Consider the following 13127-nt stretch of genomic DNA (forward strand, 5'->3'; position numbering starts at 1 on the left):
GCTGGGGGCGGGGGCGGGAACAATGGGTGGGGGAGCTGGGACAGCGGCCGGGCCGGTGAGGGGCTGGGGGCTGATGGAATGGGGGCATGGAGTGGGAGACGCCGCGGTGGGATGGGAGAGTTGTGGAGTCCGGGGTGCGGGACGGCGGCCCGGAGTGGGGAGAGGGCTTGGGGGCAGGTGTTGGGACAGGGGGGTCCCCGGAGGAGTGGATGGCGGATAGGACTGCGATGCAGTTTGGGGGCTGAGACGGGTCGGGGAGGGGTGTGCGGAGTGAGTTGGGAGGAAGAGTAGGTGGGGAGGAGCGAGGACTGGGAGGGCTGTCATCCTCGGGTTCTGTGCTCTTGGGGCGGGGTGGGGAGCGTTGGACTGTCCATTGGGGGAGGCGCTTCCTCCCGGGAGAGGCCCGGTCCAGCCTAGGAGGGGACCACCCTGGAGCCTCCGAGTGCACGGAGGAGAGGGGGCGGGGCCGGGTACCCGGGAGGTGTCCCGAGGCTGGCAGTGGCCGCCGCGTTTGGCGAGCAGCGGGGAGCGAGGTCAGTGCGGGCTAAGGTTACAGGACCGGGAGGCCGCTGTCTGCGAGCTGACCCGACCCGCAGGGGTCCTGGAGGCGGGGTGGAGGAATCAGCGTAAGAGGGTGTCGGGGTCCCCGGCGGTCCGTAGGTTTGGCAGTGTGTGACGCAGTTACCAAATTTCTAGCCTTCAGGTGTAGAGGCTGATGCGTCAGGACCTGCCACCCTGTACGGAGGGCCGCTCTGGAGGCATAGCAACGCGCGTGCGAGAAGCTACCTCCGCCAGAAGCACCGGGAGGGTGCTTTAGGGGGTTTCCTTTAGGGTCTGGCTCCTCGAGCCGGTGTAAAGGGAAAGGCAGGCTCGCGGAATTCTGGGACTTGTAGTCCCAGCCGCCCTGGGCCGCGGTTGGATTGGGTGCACGTGGGTAACTGTGGAAACGAGTCCCAGAATGCAGCGCGCCCCTTGGAACCTCCCTGCTTGACTAACTCGTGCTTTATTGCCGCGGAGACCCAGTGCGTTCTCTCCTGGGAGATGCCTGGGTTCCTTGGGACAGTGTCCACCGCAGAGGGAGAGCCCAGACCAAGCCCTGGCCTTTCTCCGAGTTAATTAATCCCTACATCTGGTATAGCCTTGCGGAGCGAAAGCTTAGTCTTGAACCATCCTGCACACATTCGTTTTAAAGCAACCTTTATCATGGGAAATTTAGAGAGTATTCAGTGTATGGAAGTCTAGGGTAAAGTATACAGCCTTACATAAGTATGGAAACTAAGAAAAGGCACATATATCCCTTGTGAAGAAAATACCGATAACTGCACTGGTATTTCTTGGGTTACTTGGTTTGCCCAAGAATTAGGGGATTTTTTTTTTTTTTTAAAGCAAATGAAGAATGGCAGCTTAGTGGAATTTGGGGTTGAAGTAGTCTCATACCAGAACCTGCAATGAAATCCTAAACGTGAGCAAAGGGGAACTGCAATGCCTTAACTTTTATGTAAGTAAAGCAAATGAGGCTGCGATTTGCCCTTTGGATGCCGGGCTATAAAGTCCTTCCCTCTGGATTATTACAGGTTTTCCTGAGTTTGTGGACTTACAGCCACCACATCCTTTGCCAGTACTTCTTAGTGATCACTCTCAAATGAAATGTAGGGGCTATAAGATTATTTTTGTGTGGTGTATCGGATACTATGAAACATCGATAATTGTGATGTGATGGTTATTGGAGGGGTGTTTTAAATAGCCCAGTGGTAAACATCTTGACGAGTTTTAAGATCTGGAAACGACTTGATAGTTAAGACAGTACTGAACTTGTATATGTGTTAGAAAATGTTTTTGTTTTTACTATTTTTAAGTATGTATATATGTGTGGGTGTGTGCACGTGCATATAGATACCATGGAGATCAGATGAAGGATCCCCTAGAACCGGAGTTACAGGCGCTTGTGAGCTACTCACCTGAATGCTGGGAGTGGAACTCAGATCCTCTGCAAGAGCAGTAAGCACTCTTAAGTGCTGAGCCATCTCTCCACACCTTACAGGATGGCTTTTGAAATAAGGTCTGAGAAACTCCTTAGAATGTGATGTTCTAGGGAAACAATTTATATCTATCCTGTTTTGACTTACACCTGCAGTAAAATCTCTAAGAACCTTCTTGTATATATTATGGATATTTTTCAAAAAAGTATTTAATCTAGGATTTGCTCTTGCCAAATGATAAGGGCATATAAAAAAATGCATGAGTTCTATAACTGTCTTCAAGATCTAAAGAAAACATTAGTCTGCATCTGTTTTCATTTATTCTCATTACATCCCAAAGGACAAGTGCTCTTCCTCACACAACCCTCCAGCTAGTCCATAAGCCCCAAAGCCCTAGGTGCCATCAGCCTGTACTGTCTACTGTAGTGTTTGCAACCTTTGCATTTTGGCCTTGGCTAGGTCTTATATTTTCTTGTGGATTTAACTATGCAGTTCAGAAAGGTTTATTGGAGATAAGTCTTGACTCTGTTTTGGAAGAATTTGGGGGGGGGGATAGTTGTATTAAGGTTCTCTAAGGGTATCAATTTATAGAATGAATCTCTCTGAATATATACATATAAATCCTAAATATGTATGTGTGTATATTTATGTTTATACATATGTACATACATACATGCATACATGGGATTTATTAGAATGACTTATAGGCTGTTGTCCAGCTAATACAACAATGGCTGTCTATGTATGGAAGGTCCAAGAATCAGTCCACTAGACTGGATGCTTCAGCTGGTATATACTGGAATCCTGAAGAAGAAGAAGAGAAGAGGAGGAGGAGGAGGAGGCAGAGGAGGAGGAGGAGGCAGAGGAGGAAGAGGAGGAGGAGGAGGAGGAGGAGGAGGAGGAGGAGGAGGAGGGTGGTAATGCCAGTGAAGGAATGGACTTGGTATTGAAGTAAGAACAAGCAGGCAAAGAACAAAAGCTTCCTTCTTCCATGTCCTTCTATTAGGCTTCCAGCAGAAAGCTTGGCCTAGATTAGAGGTGTGTCTTCCCACCTCAAAACTCCAGATTGAAAGTGAATCTTCCCACTTCAAATTAAGCAAAAATCACTCCCAGGCGTGCCACTCCATTTGGGGTTTTAGTTAATTCCAGACATAGTCAAGTTGACAACTGAGAATAGCCATCACAGTCTTGTCTGTAACTGCCAAAGACGAAAGCTCTCTCCTCCTCTTCCTGTTGGGGATTTGTGCACAGTGACTTTCTTCATTCTCCTTAGTGGCTCAGAGAAGGCCCCCACTTAATACTTGATGGTATTCCTCCCCACGTAACTTCCTTCCTTCTTCCTGTTTTGATGTTTGCATTATTCTCATCTTAATCATCACCATGGTCATCCTTATAATTGTAGCTAATAATTAATAGCTAGTAATTCTGCTGACATAGCAGCAAAATGTAGTTGGTCAGTTAAGTACCTGGTACTTTATAGCCTGGTGACTTTGGTAAGTGTTCATTCCCAGGGACATTTAGACTTGAGGTTGTACCAAAGTACTTCCGTGTGTTGGAACTAGGCTGTGTATGTGGCCCTAGCTTTGTAGTTAGTCAAGGCAATAGAAAAGCAAAACTGGTTAGTTGATTTAATTCCTTTGGTTAATGAAGCTGCAGTGATTTTAATCACTCTTGTGACCTTAGATGCATCCCATCTTTTCCTGTTTGGTAGTGGAAAGGAGAGGCTGTGTATTCAATACTTATCTTGTTGATGTGACCAAATAGCTGAGACAGCAACTTGAAGAAGAAAGGGTTTATTCTGGCTTACAGTTTGAGAATACACTGGCAGAGCAGAGAGGATACACTGAGAGTGAGCCGCAGGAATAGGAGGCAGCTGGTTACACTGTGTCAGTAGGAAGGAGAGAAGATACTAAGCCCTCTGCCACTTTCTGTTTTGTAGTTAAGCCCATGGGAAGGTGCTGCCCACACTCATGGTGGGTCTTCCTACCTCTATTAAACGCCCCCCCCCGAAAAGTACCCTCACAGAGAGACCCACAGTGTGTCTTTTTCATCATTCCAAATCCAGACTAATTGACAAGATAAATGACCACAGGCTGCGTCTCTTCTTGTCCCCTACAACTGCCCCCTCTTCCCAACTCATTATCACCATCTTGGGTCTGAGGCAGTCTGTTTTTTGATAACTAGTGATCCTGTGTAGGGTCTAGCCTGTGCTATATAGGTCTCTCAGTTGCTGAATAATCTTTGCTTTTAGTATTTCCTTCCCTACTCAAAAACCTTGAGGGCTTCCAGGCCTCCTCAGAGCAAGAACCTGGTGATATGGGACAGCTTCTGTCATTGAGGCCTGGCTTCTCTCCCTGGAAGGCTCCCTCCTCCCTCCCTGTCCTCCACAGTACAATATCATCCTCCCCATGACCTCCAGAGGTTCCATGGTTTTTACAACCTCCAAGTAACAACACTAGCTGGGCTCCAAGCATTCAAGATGTGAACCTTTTGGGAACATTTCCTATTCAAACCATAACAGCAGTATGCAAACAGTATGTTTGATATGGTGAGATTAAATGCTGCAAGGTTTGCTCAAGGGGCACGCAAGGACTAGGAAAAGTGTGTTTGGGACAGAAGGTTAGATCTGTCCAGGTCTGTTTGGGAGATGGGTTGACACTATTTTAGTTTTTCTCTTTGTGACTTATGGCCATATCCTGGCTTTAGTTCTTTAGTTAGTAATACAGTGAACTAGGAGCTGGTGGGAGGACCTGGTGGTCAGAGCACTGGCTGCTCTGGCAGGGAACCTAGGTTTGGTTCCCAGCACCCACACGATGGCTAACCACAGGCTATAACTCCAGTTCCAGGAATCTAATACCCTCTTTGGCCTCTGAGGGCATCGGTCACACATATGCAGAGTCATCCATGCAGATAAAATACTAAATGCACCTAAACCCAGAAAACAGGACAATGAGAGTGTTAGTGTGTTTTCACTTACTGTGTTAAACAATGTGTAAGTTAAAGCTAACAGCGACAGAGAGAAGTATGCTGGTTAGGAGCCCGAACTGGTGTTGATTGCTTCCTACAGCTTACTCTTACTGTGAAATTCAGGTCAGAAGTACCTCTTGAGAATTATTATTTTAGGAACACACTGTAGAAAGTGTTTCTTAGGAAGAAAAACACTGAAATGCATTTTAAATAGAATTTCATGCTTTAGTAAGTGTCACATGGTAGTTTTAGAGCCAGGACCACTTTTTTTTCCCCTTCTGGACTGTCAGTGGTTCTGGAGGGAGCGCCTGCTTCCTGAGGTTTGAATTGCTTTCTTTTAATTAGAAAATGTTAAACGAGTTATTGTTGCCTAGGAAGGCAGGGTGTTGTTTTTGAAACTCCTGAATGTATGGAATAAAAACACTGAGTGATAGGAAAAGACCCTTACCTGCAGGTAGCACCACCCGTCTGTGAGGGTCGGATTTTGTTCTGGTTTTTTGTTTTTGGCAGTTCTTCAGAAGTTTCCCTTCCTAACGAGTATTTAGCAAACCTTTGTCTACCGCTGCCTGTATCAGTAGGGTTTACAGAGTGTTATCCCAACAGTGCTGTCTGGACTGGAGGGATCTCTTCCTTAGCAGGAAGCACTCCTCCCAGCTCCCATACCCCCTGAAGGTGGAGGCCAGCAAAGGGAAGAAGGCTGGAGCCTGAGGAGAACCACTGTGGTGGGTGCTCAGCCAGGGCAGCAGCTCTGTTGGTTTTGGAGCTGGAGTTGGTCCAGTCCTGGTTCTGTCTGTGGGGAAATCGCACCATGTGCCCATGGGGATTCTTTCTGTTATGTGGTTGACAGGCCTGGCTTTCTCATTTTCTTAGTGAGTCTAGTGCTATATTTAAAACAAAAATCAAAACAAAACCAACACTTTTTTGTTTAAACTCACCACAGTTGGTTTCCAGTGCTGGCAACTAAGAACTCAGACCTAGCCCCTCACTGTCTGTTTACCTGGCGGAGGCTTTTGTGGAGAAGAGTGGGGGTCTTCCCTTTTCAGTGTAGCTGCCTGTAAGCTCCACTCAGAGGTGACTAAAAGCCTGACTGAGGATTCCTGGAATGTCACTTGTAAGTGGCAGGAGCCAGCACTGCAGGTCCTCAGTGTTGGCATGCCTTCTAGTCAAGTGGGCCTGGCTTGCTATACAAGGGGCTGTTTGGCCCCTCCTCCATCTCTCTGCCCCTTCTCTCTTAACTCTCTTCCCTCCCTAACCCTTTCTCCCTCTCTCCCTCTCCTCCTCCCTCTCTACATGTTCCTGGCCAACCTCTCTCCTCTCTCTCTTCCTCCCCCGTCTCTGACTCTCTGTCTCTGCCTCTACTCCCTTCTCAACTCCCATTCCCATGTTCCAAATAAACTTTGTTCTGCATTATACCTGTCTTATGACTGCCACCTCAGGGGGAAGGAGTACCTCAGCATGGGCCTTCCTGGTCAACTTTACTGAGATAATTTACATGTTAAAAAATTATAGCCACTTAAATGTATAGTTAGATAGACTGTTGAACAAATACCCTGGCAGAGCAACTCCTAAGCCAAGGTACAGCGCATACCTATCACTCCTAAGAGCCTTCTCATTCCTGCCCCATGAGTCAGCGCTTCACTGAGGACCCCCTCCCCCAGATACTTGGCTCTTAAGATGTACTTATGGCCATCTTCATGTTAATGGTTAGTTTCTCTTTTCATGAAGATACTACAGCATCACACACTGATCTAAAGGAAACTGTGTGAATCCTGTATCTCTTGATCGGTGCTTTTGCCACAGAGAATGATGACTCTGAACGTTTTCTGGTGCAGTGTTTCTGTGGCCCAGTGACATACTGGCACCAGCATCTGCTCCATGGATGGGATGGTGTCTCCCCACTGTCTGTGGCCCAGCAACATGCCCACACCTGCATCTGCTCCATGGATGTGATGGGATGGTATCTCCCCACTGTCTGTAGCAATTTGAGAAGGAGGAATGTGGTTGGTAAGAAAAGTCAGAATGTCTGGGCTCACAACCACCTCATGCCATTTATTAGTTGTGAGATTGTAGGTGAGTTTCTCAACTATTTTGTGCTCAGAGATTTCATGTATAAAAACTACCCTCTCTGGGGCATGGTGCTGTCAGTCACCAGGTGTGAATATTGCGTACCTAATGTATGCAAGTCCCAGTTCTTCATTTGTCTGGTCGTTTTCATATGCTGTAGGTGAGAGGCAGATAATAGATATGTTTCATAGTGATCAGTTCTGTAGAGAAAACAAAGCAGAGGCATCGTGTGTGTGTGTGTGTGTGTGTGTGTGTGTGTGTGCGCGCGCGCGCGTGTGCGTGCGTGTGGGTGAGGGCATTGGATGTTGGTGTGGTCAGGGCAGGCCTCATCTGAGGAACAGCAAGGAGACTGGGATGCAGGGAGGAGAGCTGGGAAGAGACACAGTCCCAAGGAACCCATGTTTGCTGTTGATTTGTAATGGTGGCTTCCTTGGGAGGTGTGGCATCGTAGGAGCCACGGAGGAAAAGAGACATTCTGTTATTTGAGCACCCTGTCACTCACTCATTGCTGCCAGACAACTGCTGTAACAAACAAGGTCGTCTGGAGCTCACTTTTCAAAAAGATTGTAGAGGAAAGAGGGGAGTGGGCAGGTGAAAGATGAATGATGGCTGCCCTATTAATGGACGTCAGGGTGCTTGGGACCAGGCGGAGGCACACAGACTTCCTAGAAGAGTGAGTAGTTTCACCGTCCACTTAGCCTTTGGTGTTTCACTGGGGAAAAGAAAGGTTTGAGAGGACAGAACCTACCCGGTAGACCTGTGACAGCTAGGTAAGTGTGTGTAGGGGAAGCCAAGGGCAGAAGGAGGTGAGGTGCAGAGAGTAAGGACCTGTGGGATGTATGAGTGGAGAGGAAACAGGAGGGGAGGGGAGATGGGTAGAAAGGGACAAGGGGAGGGGGGAAAGGCCCTTTATTACCATGTTCTCCACCCCCTCCCCAAGCAGATTGCTGGTGAGGAAGCTGGAGTATAGGAAGGGGGCCTCAAGGCCACTGGGATTGGGGCTCTTTACAAAGAGCCTTGGTGGTCCAGCTCCAGGGTCGGGTACTCTCCGCTGCAGGTGAACGGGTCTCCGTTGTACGCTGCTTTTCACTTGCTCCTCAGAGGGGGCATTGTCTTGGCCTGCGACTGGATAGGTCAGAGCCCACTGGTACTTCCCTGCTTGTCTTGGGCTCTTCCTCTTAGAACAGTGCAGCTGGTAGGGTGTCTGGGGTCTTGCAGCTTGCTCCTCTCTCTGCACACCTCTTTGGTAAGGTGATTTCAAGTGACGACAGGTATTTAACCCTCCCGGAGAACTGGGGCCCAGAAAGGTACTTTCTTGTTGCTGAAGCAGTTTAAGTTGTCGGAGATATGGAAATACTCTTGCAAGTTTGAAAATACAGGTGATAGCTGACACCATTGCAGAAAAGCCAGAGAGCAAGGCTTGGCTTAGAGCTACTCAGAAGCTTTTATAATGAAGTTAATCCCCCACCCCCATTTTTATATCTTAGGGCATGGTTAAATATTTATTTTTAGTGTCTCTTTTTACAGATGCCATTCCCCAAACTATTCCAAATATTCCTAGTTCTGATCAATTAAATAGGGGATGTTGTATTAATGGCCTTAAAGATACATTTCCTTGCTATCCCTTCTTAAGAGTCTTTCTGTGCAGCTGTTCCAGGCCCAGGCCAAGTAGAGCTGGTGTGGGGTGTGCGGTGTGGGGTGTGGGCAGCACTCTGTCAGTGTGCTTTGTGCACCTGCTCACTGCTGCCCCCAGGAGCTTGTGGAGAGGGTTCTGTCATTCTGGCTCTACAGACGGGCACTGAGGCACCATGAGTTAGATTGCTGATACGTGTATGAGGTGACTCAGCTAGAGCATAGCGGAGTTGGGACTCTAGAGTATACTAGGCCTAAGGTTCTTTGCTCTGAACCTGGTCCCTGCAACATTATTGAGATTGAATGGTATTTTGTCTCTGAGTGACCCCGGGGAAGCTCTGTTCTCAGTGGTAGGCAGGGTGAGAAGAAGGAATCTGGAGTCCTTTGTACCTTGTCACATTGGGAACACAGCCAGCCCATGTGTCCTGAAGTGACCGGTTCCTTTGAGATGGCAGTGGCAGGCACAGACAGGGCTCTGGATGGCAAGCCTCCTCTTGGGTTTCTTCTGCCAGCTTCTTCCCTGGGTTTTGTGAGAGGGAGGGGAAACTGCCCGCAGCCAGATGCTTGGATGCATGTAATTTTGGATCTTGTGCTCTATGCAAATGCTGCATTACACAGTGACCTGTTTACCTGCATTACACATTACCTGTGTTCCTCCTGTAGCACCCCCCCTGCTGGCTCTTTGTTCCAGTAGCAAATATTCACTGACCAGACAACTGAAGTTAACACTTTCTTCCCTGCTGCCTGCCTTTCCTTTGCCTGGTATGCCTGCCCTGCCTTGACCCTGGCTTCCACACTGTAGGGTACTGGGTTAGTTTTGTTGGTGGCCAGGTTGTTGGAGTGGCCGGTGATGGCTGAGTTGAGGTGCTGTGTGTTAGAATCCACTCTCCTATTTTCATGAATTGATTGGGTCATATACTCTGGCTTCTGTGGGTATAGAAGCTACTTTCGTGTTGCTTAAGCAGTAGCAAGCTGGGGTTGGTTTGGCTGTGTTGGGAGAAGGCTTAAAAGATGCCACCCTCTGACTCTTGCTGGCACCTAGGTGTTACCTCCCATGCCCCAGGCTGATCTCAGCATTTCATTCTTGCAGCATCCTTGGGAGGTAGGCACCATTAGCCATTTAGTAGAAATGCCTACTTCTGTCAGGGAAGGTCATGCTGTATGGAACTGACTGTAGACCTAGCTTTTGGGGTCTCCTACCTAGACTTACAGTGTGCAAAACATCACAGTGTTCTAATAACTTGCCTTAAAAGTAAAAGTGTTTGGTTACACAAATGAAAGACCTGTGCCATCTCATATAGCCATTGACTATTAATTATTATGTCAAATTGTAAGTTGGGATTAGAGATCCCTTAAAACATTTTGTTTTTAGTTTTCATAAGGTATAGCTTTCATTTTATGGAAAATACTGTGTTCCAAGTCATTTTTAAGTGAATTTATTTTATTGTAGTTAAAAAAAATTAGATACTGCACTTTTCAAATCCCACATACTGAGAATCTCTGAGCTCAAATTTCAGTCTGTAATGACTTGTGATCTGACCCACCTTTTGTCCAGTCTGCCATCAGTGGGTTTTTTTTGGGGGGGGGGTGGGACTTGGGATCCTCCTGCCTCAGCCTCCTGAGGTGTCGGAGGTAGCAGCATTTTAAACACGTTCAAGCACCACCCTCAGCCACAGACTGAGTGGAGCACATACGCATGCGCGCGCACAGCTATCTGCCCTCTTTTCACAAAATCTTGAACACTTTGCTCCTCCCTTTACCCTCCCTCCCAGCCTATCACGTGCTCTGGCTTCCGCACTGTCTTCCTAGAAGTCTTGTGAGCGACCTCCACGTGGCTGAGGCTTTTGGCTGTTTTTGGAGCTTGCGGCTCTCTTGCAAACCCGCCATGTGCCAGGTTTGTGCCCTTGGAAGTTTGGGGTAGGGGTGAGCAGTCCCTGCCCTGAAGCTTGGATTCTGGAGGTAGGGACAGAGGTGGAAGAGTAGATAATACACACAGTATTCTGTTTGGGAAAGTGCTGTCCCGGGCCTTTCTGCGTTCTAAAATGTTTAGAAGAAGCAGATCTGTAGAGGCAGGAGGAAGAGTCTTGGTGGCCTCCAGGTGAAGGGGGAGGGGACAAGTGAGGACTGGCAGTGAATGTGATAAAAATGGCCCGGAATGTGATGGAATACACTGAAGCCACTGCATTGTACACTTCCAATGGTGAATGATGTGGAATGTGAAATGTATATCAGCAAAGCTGTTAAGAATACCTTGAGGCCTGTGAGGTCACCGAGTCTCCGGGGAGCGTGGGGAGGCCAGAACCGATGAGGGCCTACACCAGTAGATACTTGGTGAAGATAGCTGTTGAACCTTGCACACTCCAGGCTTCAAGGCAGAGTAAATTCCAAGGCTTCCACACAGGACATGGCTTGAATGCTCAAGGAGTGGAATGAGCCCGGAGGACATGGGACAGTTGGATGGGGCCTTGCATGGGCTCGTGTTTCTAGAGGGAAGGAAGCCAGGTAACCTTAACAGTGGCTGTCACTCCAGCACACTCCTGCTTTCACAATGGATTTTCTCTTTCCATAACACTTGGGAAAACGGAGGGCCCTTCAGTATGTTGCTTTGAACCCGTGGGAGAGTCCCAGCCCTGCCCTGCTTGGTCCCTGTGATTCAGTGCCTTTGATAACCTTTCATTTTGTTTTGGTTTTCTGGCAATAGCGTGGCTGATATCCTGCTCTTACCCTACTGCCCCTGCAGGGTTACTTCATGCTTTTTATTGCTACAGAGAAGGCATTTATTGTGAGCACAGTGGTACCTCAACTAGGTAGTGTGAAATATGCAGGCAGTTGTCCAGCATGCTGAGCCTTCTGTCCTGTGCTACGGAAGAACTGATCCCTCCTGTCCAGTCTTACACCAGACTCCTGAGCCATCCTCCCTCATTCCGCCCGCAGACCTTTTCTAGGCTCTGCTGACCAATCTTCTGTTCCCACCCTATAGCACAGGCTGGCCTGGTGCTCACTGTAGCTTGCTAAGCTGGCCTGCAGCTCGCACTGTAGGGTAGGCTGGCTTTGGACTTCCACCAGTCCTCCTGCCCCTGCCTCATACGTGCCTGGCCTGTACTATGAGAAGAACTTGTTAGCTTTTACATTGATTATGCATATTCCCATGGAAATGACATATGTCTGCAGCCACCCAGCTCTGTTCACCACACATTATATATATGTTTTGTGGTGTCACACTGTACCTCCAAAACATACACAGTTACCATGTGTCAATTAAAGCCAAGTGAAAATATGCAGTATTTGTCTTCTCTGCCTTATTTCTCTTTAAATGACCTCCAGTTCCCCCTGTCGCTGCAGGCGACGGATTCCATTCTGTTGTGGCTGTGTAGTGCTCCAGTGTGTCCATGTGCCTTGGTTTTTGCTCTCATCTCTCGCTGTGTGCTGAGGCTGTGTGTGTGCCTTAGTGAGCTGTGCCCCAGTAGATAGGTGGAGCCTCCAGACCCTTCTCAAGCCCCTCTCTGTGCACTCCCAGCATGGAGGCGTCACACTGTGAGGGCTCCTTCTAGTTTTTGAGAGCCCCACACTTTTTCCTAATGGCTAAATATTGACGGTTAATTACTTAAGTTACTAATATAACTAAGTCCTAATTTGTTCCCACCAGACGCATTGCCTGTTAAGAGTTCTTCTCATACCAGTGCAGCAGGTTCTTTGTCTTATTGATGATACTATTATAACTTGCGTGAGGTGATGTCCTGTTATGACTGGACGGCATCGCCCTGGGTACTGATGGTGAAGGGTTTTTGTATTCATTCCCATGTTACTGATGCGTCTCATCTCTTAAGAAATCTCTTAAGCCAGTGCTCATGCAGGTCATTTGTTCATTTCTAAGTAGGATTTTTCTTGTTTTGTTTCTTTTTTGCTGTTGACATGTTGAAGACCGCTCATGATTTAATAAACTCCCAGGCAATAAAGAGACTCTGAGATACTCTCTTCTGCACTGTGGGCTGTCTCGCTCTCCATTGATTGTTTCTTTTGATGTGCAGAAGATTTTCATTTACCATTTGTCAAATTTTGCTTTTAGCTTATTTTTTTGGGGAGTCCTATCCAAAACATAACCTTTATCCAGACATGTGCCCTGAAGCACTTCCCCTGTATTCTCACAGTCCTTGTGTAGTTTTGGGTTTGTGTTTTAAGTTTTTGACCTATTTTGAATTGATTTTTAATTCATTCTGTTTCTATCTATCTATCTATCTATCTATCTATCTATCTATCTATCTATCCATCCATCCATCTGTCCATCCATCTATTGTCTGTCTGTCTGTCTATTTTGTGTTTGTTTTTGAGGCATGGTTTCACTCTATAGCCCTAGAATCCTGGAACTCAGGATGGACTCCAGCTCACAGAGATTCACCTGCTCAGTCTCCCGAGTGCTGGGATTGGATGCATAGGCCTTGAGTTTTCTTTTAAATGTGTGTGTGGGAAGGGAGTCGGGGGGGGGGG

General features: G+C 47.7%; 1 protein-coding gene across 14 annotated transcripts in view; it reads left to right on the plus strand.

Annotated features, from left to right (window-relative positions):
* Positions 1-13127, plus strand: part of Dcun1d4 (defective in cullin neddylation 1 domain containing 4) — an 86647-nt gene that overhangs the window by 13776 nt on the left and 59744 nt on the right. The window contains exon 1 of one of the 14 annotated variants that reach the window (XM_031342709.1): positions 347-533. The exons of 12 other annotated variants lie outside the window; for them this stretch is intronic. The gene's annotated coding sequence lies outside the window, so the exon portion shown is untranslated. Of the gene's footprint in view, positions 1-346; positions 534-669; positions 1499-13127 lie in introns of those variants that run through there. One more of the 14 variants, XM_031342706.1, reaches the window with a different exon arrangement.

The sequence above is a fragment of the Mastomys coucha genome, unplaced genomic scaffold (assembly GCF_008632895.1).
Source record: "Mastomys coucha isolate ucsf_1 unplaced genomic scaffold, UCSF_Mcou_1 pScaffold22, whole genome shotgun sequence".
Lineage (NCBI taxonomy): Eukaryota > Metazoa > Chordata > Mammalia > Rodentia > Muridae > Mastomys > Mastomys coucha.